General features: G+C 69.5%; 1 non-coding gene across 1 annotated transcript; it reads left to right on the plus strand.

Annotated features, from left to right (window-relative positions):
• The first annotated feature begins 3,308 nt into the window (after window positions 1-3,308).
• Window positions 3,309-3,427, plus strand: LOC135979427 (5S ribosomal RNA). Its single transcript, XR_010596740.1, has one exon. It is a non-coding gene; the product is annotated as a 5S ribosomal RNA (ribosomal RNA).
• The last annotated feature ends 4,073 nt before the right edge of the window (window positions 3,428-7,500 follow it).

The following is a 7,500-nucleotide window of genomic DNA, read 5'->3' on the forward strand; positions in this document are numbered from 1 at the left end:
CCGCAGCGAGGGACTGCCTCCCGGCCGACTGGATCGGGCCCCTGGAAGTCTGGAAAAAAGAATGGAACCTGACGCCTCCGAGGAGGGGGCGCCCAGGGAAGGAGGGAGATCCGGGTTGACCTGGTGACCGGACGGGAAAGAGGCCACCGGGCGTCCCCCCCCTTAAAACCTAGGGGTTGACCTGGTGGCCGGAAAGCGAACCGGCCAGCAGGTGAACCCTTTCGATTCCACGGGTTGACCTGGTGCCCGGGAAGCGAACCGGCCAGCAGGTGAACCCGTTCGATTCCACGGGTTGACCTGGTGCCCGGGAGGGGACTCTGAAAATTTTTCAGCCCTTTCGACTCGGGGTTGACCTGGTGGCCGAGAGGGGACTCGCACGGCAGGCAAGCCGCCCTGGGCTGACCCTCCCCGGCCGCAGCGAGGGACTGCCTCCCGGCCGACAGGATCGGGCCCCTGGAAGTCTGGGGGGGGGGGAAATCGCCCCACGCCTCCGAGGAGGGCTGCCCGGGCGGGCCTGGCCCCGGAGCTCGAAAAAAAAAAAAAGGATCGGGCCCACTAGAGACATGGACCAGGCCGCCCTGGGCTCACCCTCCCCGGCCGCAGCGAGGGACTGCCTCCCGGCCGACTGGATCGGGCCCCTGGAAGTCTGGAAAAAAGACTGGAACCTGACGCCTCCGAGGAGGGGGCGCCCAGGGAAGGAGGGAGATCCGGGTTGACCTGGTGACCGGACGGGAAAGAGGCCACCGGGCGTCCCCCCCCTTAAAACCTAGGGGTTGACCTGGTGGCCGGAAAGCGAACCGGCCAGCAGGTGAACCCTTTCGATTCCACGGGTTGACCTGGTGCCCGGGAAGCGAACCGGCCAGCAGGTGAACCCGTTCGATTCCACGGGTTGACCTGGTGCCCGGGAGGGGACTCTGAAAATTTTTCAGCCCTTTCGACTCGGGGTTGACCTGGTGGCCGAGAGGGGACTCGCACGGCAGGCAAGCCGCCCTGGGCTCACCCTCCCCGGCCGCAGCGAGGGACTGCCACCCGGCCGACTGGATCGGGCCCCTGGAAGTCTGGAAAAAAGAATGGAACCTGACGCCTCCGAGGAGGGGGCGCCCAGGGAAGGAGGGAGATCCGGGTTGACCTGGTGACCGGACGGGAAAGAGGCCACCGGGCGTCCCCCCCCCTTAAAACCTAGGGGTTGACCTGGTGGCCGGAAAGCGAACCGGCCAGCAGGTGAACCCTTTCGATTCCACGGGTTGACCTGGTGGCCGGAAAGCGAACCGGCCAGCAGGTGAACCCGTTCGATTCCACGGGTTGACCTGGTGCCCGGGAGGGGACTCTGAAAATTTTTCAGCCCTTTCGACTCGGGGTTGACCTGGTGGCCGAGAGGGGACTCGCACGGCAGGCAAGCCGCCCTGGGCTGACCCTCCCCGGCCGCAGCGAGGGACTGCCTCCCGGCCGACAGGATCGGGCCCCTGGAAGTCTGGGGGCGGGGGGAAATCGCCCCACGCCTCCGAGGAGGGCTGCCCGGGCGGGCCTGGCCCCGGAGCTCGAAAAAAAAAAAAAGGATCGGGCCCACTAGAGACATGGACCAGGCCGCCCTGGGCTCACCCTCCCCGGCCGCAGCGAGGGACTGCCTCCCGGCCGACTGGATCGGGCCCCTGGAAGTCTGGAAAAAAGACTGGAACCTGACGCCTCCGAGGAGGGGGCGCCCAGGGAAGGAGGGAGATCCGGGTTGACCTGGTGACCGGACGGGAAAGAGGCCACCGGGCGTCCCCCCCCTTAAAACCTAGGGGTTGACCTGGTGGCCGGAAAGCGAACCGGCCAGCAGGTGAACCCTTTCGATTCCACGGGTTGACCTGGTGCCCGGGAAGCGAACCGGCCAGCAGGTGAACCCGTTCGATTCCACGGGTTGACCTGGTGCCCGGGAGGGGACTCTGAAAATTTTTCAGCCCTTTCGACTCGGGGTTGACCTGGTGGCCGAGAGGGGACTCGCACGGCAGGCAAGCCGCCCTGGGCTCACCCTCCCCGGCCGCAGCGAGGGACTGCCACCCGGCCGACTGGATCGGGCCCCTGGAAGTCTGGAAAAAAGAATGGAACCTGACGCCTCCGAGGAGGGGGCGCCCAGGGAAGGAGGGAGATCCGGGTTGACCTGGTGACCGGACGGGAAAGAGGCCACCGGGCGTCCCCCCCCCTTAAAACCTAGGGGTTGACCTGGTGGCCGGAAAGCGAACCGGCCAGCAGGTGAACCCTTTCGATTCCACGGGTTGACCTGGTGGCCGGAAAGCGAACCGGCCAGCAGGTGAACCCGTTCGATTCCACGGGTTGACCTGGTGCCCGGGAGGGGACTCAGAAAATTTTTCAGCCCTTTCGACTCGGGGTTGACCTGGTGGCCGAGAGGGGACTCGCACGGCAGGCAAGCCGCCCTGGGCTGACCCTCCCCGGCCGCAGCGAGGGACTGCCTCCCGGCCGACAGGATCGGGCCCCTGGAAGTCTGGGGGCGGGGGGAAATCGCCCCACGCCTCCGAGGAGGGCTGCCCGGGCGGGCCTGGCCCCGGAGCTCGAAAAAAAAAAAAAGGATCGGGCCCACTAGAGACATGGACCAGGCCGCCCTGGGCTCACCCTCCCCGGCCGCAGCGAGGGACTGCCTCCCGGCCGACTGGATCGGGCCCCTGGAAGTCTGGGGGGGGGGGGGGGAATGGAACCTGACGCCTCCGAGGAGGGGACGCCCAGGGAAGGAGGGAGATCCGGGTTGACCTGGTGACCGGACGGGAAAGAGGCCACCGGGCGTGCCCCCGTTAAAACCCCTAGGGGTTGACCTGGTGGCCGGAAAGCAAACCGGCCAGCAGGTGAACCCTTTCGATTCCACGGGTTGACCTGGTGCCCGGGAAGCGAACCGGCCAGCAGGTGAACCCGTCCGATTCCACGGGTTGACCTGGTGCCCGGGAGGGGACTCTGAAAATTTTTCAGCCCTTTCGACTCGGGGTTGACCTGGTGGCCGAGAGGGGCCTCGCACGGCAGGCAAGCCGCCCTGGGCTCACCCTCCCCGGCCGCAGCGAGGGACTGCCCCTCCCCACCCCCCGGCTGACAGGATCGGGCGCACTGGAAGTCCGGGACAGTATTTTCCCCGACGCCGGGGAGGGCGGGCGGAGGGGCTCTGGCGGCCAGCCCGGGCCCCGGAGCTCGAAAAGGAAAAAAGGACCGGGCCCGCGAGAGACGGGGGCCCTGCCGCAGGGGGGGGGGCAGTCCGACCGGGGCTCACCGTGCGGCAGGCCCGGGCGTCGGCAGGGGAAAGCGGGCGAGGAGGCGCGGGGCCGGGTGCCTACGGCCATACCGGACCGAACGCCCCCGATCCCGTCCGATCTCGGAAGGTAAACCGTCCCGGGCCTGGCTAGTACTTGGATGGGTGACCGCCTGGGAATCCCAGGTGCCGTAGGCAGCTTTTCCCGGTCCGAGTCAGCTCTCTCTCCTTTTCTGGGGGGGAAGGAGAGGGGGGGACGGGCCGGAAAGCCCCTCGTCGCTCCTGCCGAGTCGGAGGTCGCGGCCGCAGGTCACGGGTCTGGGCGCCTGGGGTCCGGCTCCCCACCCACCCGGCTTCCTCCGCGGAGGACCCCCCCCGGGGCCACCGAAGCCGCTGGGGGAGACCCCGGGCATGGGGCGGACTGGCCCGGACCCTCCCGGCCGCCGGCCCGCAGGTCCGCCCCGAATCCCCCCCCGCGGCCACCCAGGCCAGGCCTGGCCAGGCGGGACGGACGGCGGGTGTCCAGCGCCCAGCGGCTTCCTCCAGCGGGGACCCACGGACCCCAAAGCCGCAGGGGGAGGCCCCGGGCCCGGGACGGACTCGCTCGGACCCCCTGCGCCCGGCCGCCGGCCCGCGGGACCGCCCCGAATCCCCCCGCGGCCACCCAGGCCAGGCCTGGCCAGGCGGGACGGACGGCGGGTGTCCAGCGCCCAGCGGCTTCCTCCAGCGGGGACCCACGGACCCCAAAGCCGCAGGGGGAGGCCCCGGGCCCGGGCCCGACTCGCTCGGCCCCCCCGCCTCCCCTGCGCCCGGCCCCCGGCCCGCGGGACCGCCCCGAATCCCCCCGCGGCCACCCAGGCCAGGCCTGGCCAGGCGGGACGGACGGCGGGTGTCCAGCGCCCAGCGGCTTCCTCCAGCGGGGACCCACGGACCCCAAAGCCGCAGGGGGAGGCCCCGGGCCCGGGCCCGACTCGCTCGGCCCCCCCGCCTCCCCTGCGCCCGGCCCCCGGCCCGCGGGACCGCCCCGAATCCCCCCGCGGCCACCCAGGCCAGGCCTGGCCTGGCGGGACGGACGGCGGGTGTCCAGCTCCCAGTGGCTTCCTCCAGCGGGGACCCACGGACCCCAAAGCCGCAGGGGGAGGCCCCGGGCCCGGGACGGACTCGCTCGGCCCCCCCGCCTCCCCTGCGCCCGGCCCCCGGCCCGCGGGACCGCCCCGAATCCCCCCGCGGCCATCCAGGCCAGGCCTGGCCTGGCGGGCCGGTGTGCGGCTCCCCCGGGCTTCCTCCCCCGACGACCCGCGCCCCCCTGAGCCGCAGGCGGAGACCCCGGCCCCGGGGCGGACCGGCCCGGGCTCGCTCGAGCCCCCTGCGCCCGGCCCGCAGGACCGCCCCCCCGAATCCCCCGGGAGAGGCCCGGCCTGCACGCCACTGACGACCCGCGGCCCCCAAAGTCGCAGGAGGCGCCCCCCCCCGGTTAGCCCCGTCTCGCTCCGCGCCCCCCGCCCCTCGCTGCCGGGACCGGGCGCCGCCCCAGAGTCAGCCGCAGCCGGCCGGCCTGAGAGCTGCCCTCCTGTGGACGACGGTGAGTTTACCTTGATACTAACCGGCCGTCAGCCAGGTCAACCCCATTGCTAGACTGGGGTGGACCTGGTGGCCGAGTGGGGACTTGGAACATTTGACAGCTGCTTCCCGGGGCTTGACCGGTTGTCCTGAACGCCCCCCACCCCCAGCCCCAGCCCCCGGCTCCTGCTCCCCTCTCCCCAGCCTCGGTGCTCCGCTCCCTGCCTCGGAGGCTGCCTCTCTGCGGCGCCTGCATCGCCTCCGAGGACGCGCACCCTCCGGAGGCTGGACGTAAACCCACCACTGCCGCTGACCCGGCTCTCCGAGGGACGACTGTGAGGCCTCCCCCCCCCCCCCACCCCCGGACCGCCCTGGGGACGACTGCTAAGCCTCCCCCACCGGACCGCCCGGGGCAAGACTGCTAAGCCTCCCTCCCACACACACACACACACACTGTCGGGGGAGGACTATTAAGCTTTCCCCCTGGAGCGCCCGGGGCGGACGACTGTTAAGCCTGCCCCCGGAGTCCTCGGGGGAGGACTATTAAGCTTTCCCCCCTGGAGCGCCCGGGGGGGGACGACTATTAAGCCTGGCCCCCGGAGTCCTCGGGGGACGACTATTAAGCCTCCCCCGGACTGGCCGGGGGGCGACTATTAAGCCTCCCCCGGACCTGCTCCGTCTCGACTATTAAGCCCCCCTCTGTGGTCCTCAAGACCACTGCCGTGCTGCCCTCGGAGTGGGGTGACACCCGGGCCGGAAAGCAAACCGGCCACCAGGTCAACCCGTCGAATCCAATGGGTTGACCTGGTGGCCGGAAAGCAAACCAGCCGCCAGGTCAACCCGTCGAAACCAATGGGTTGACCTGGTGGCCGGAAAGCAAAACGGCCGCCAGGTCAACCCAGTAGATTCAGCGGGTTGACCTGGTGGCCGAACGGGGACTTTGAAAATTTGACAGCCGCTTCCCGGGGGTTGACCTGTTGTCCCGGTGGGGACTTTGAACATTTGACAGCCGCCTCCCAGGGCTTGACCTATTGTCCCGGTGGGGACTTTGAGAATTTTACAGCCGCTTCCCGGGGCTTGACCTGGTGGCCGAGTGGGGACGTTGAACATTTGACAGCCGCTTCCAGGGGGTTGACCTGTTGTCCTGAACGCCCCCCACCTCCCCCCCGGCTCCTGCTCCCCACTCCCCAGCCTCGGTGCTCCGCTCCCTGCCTCGGAGGCTGCCTCTCTGCGGCGGCTGCATCGCGTCCGAGGACGCTCACCCTCCGGAGGCTGGACGTAAAGCCTGACACCCGCCACCGCCGCCGACACGGCTCTCGGAGGGACGACTCTGAGGCCTCCCCCCACCCCCGGACCGCCCTGGGGACGACTGCTAAGCCTCCCCCCCGCCCACACCCACACCCACACTGTCGGGGGATGACTCTTAAGCCTCTCCCAGACTGCCTGGGGAACGACTATTAAGCCTGCCCCCCGGAGCACTCGGGGGACGACTATTAAGCCTCCCGCGGACTGCCCGGGGGATGACTATTAAGCCTCCCCTGGAACGACTATTAAGCCTCCCCCGGACTGGCCGGGGGGCGACTATTAAGCCTATCCTCGGGGGAGGACTATTAAGCTTTCCCCCTGGAGCGCCCGGGGGGACGACTATTAAGCCTGGCCCCCGGAGTCCTCGGGGGACGACTATTAAGCCTCCCCCGGACCTGCTCCCTCTCGACTATTAAGCCCCCCCTCTGCGGTCCTCAGCACCACTGCCGCGCTGCCCTGGGAGTGGGGTGACATCCGGTCCGGAAAGCAAACCGGCCACCAGGTCAACCCGTCGAATCCAATGGGTTGACCTGGTGGCCGGAAAGCAAACCGGTCGCCAGGTCAACCCGTCGAATCCAATGGGTTGACCTGGTGGCCGGAAAGCAAACCGGCCGCCAGGTCAACCCAGTAGATTCAGCGGGTTGACCTGGTGGCCGAACGGGGACTTTGAAAATTTGACAGCCGCTTCCCGGGGGTTGACCTGTTGTCCCGGTGGGGACTTTGAACATTTGACAGCCGCCTCCCAGGGCTTGACCTGTTGTCCCGGGGGGGACTTTGAACATTTGACAGCCGCTTCCCGGGGCTTGATCGGTTGTCCTGAACGCCCCCCCCACCCACCCACCCCAGCCCCCGGCTCCTGCTCCCCTCTCCCCAGCCTCGGTGCTCCGCTCCTTGCCTCAGAGGCTGCCTCTCTGCGGCAGCTGCATCCCGTCCGAGGACGCTCACCCTCCGGAGGCTGGACGTAAAGCCTGACACCCGCCACCGCCGCCGACCCGGCTCTCCGAGGGACGACTCTGAGGCCTCCCCCCACCCCCCGGACCGCCCTGATGACGACTGCTAAGCCTCCCCCACCGGACCGCCCGGGGGAAGACTGCGACGCCTCCCGCCAGGCCCCCACCCAGCCTGGGGGAAGACTGCTAAGCCTCCCCCCCCACACACACACACACACTGTCGGGGGATGACGATTAAGCCTCTCCCGGACTGCCCGGGGGACGACTATTAAGCCTCCCCTGGAACCACTATTAAGCCTGCCCCCGGAGTCCTCGGATGACGACTGCTAAGCCTCCCCCACCGGACCGCCCGGGGCAAGACTGCTAAGCCTCCCTCCCACACACACACACACACTCTCGGGGGAGGACTATTAAGCTTTCCCCCTGGAGCGCCCGGGGCGGATGACTGTTAAGCCT

This window comes from Chrysemys picta, unplaced genomic scaffold (genome assembly GCF_011386835.1).
Source record: "Chrysemys picta bellii isolate R12L10 unplaced genomic scaffold, ASM1138683v2 scaf841, whole genome shotgun sequence".
In the NCBI taxonomy this organism is placed as follows: domain Eukaryota; kingdom Metazoa; phylum Chordata; order Testudines; family Emydidae; genus Chrysemys; species Chrysemys picta.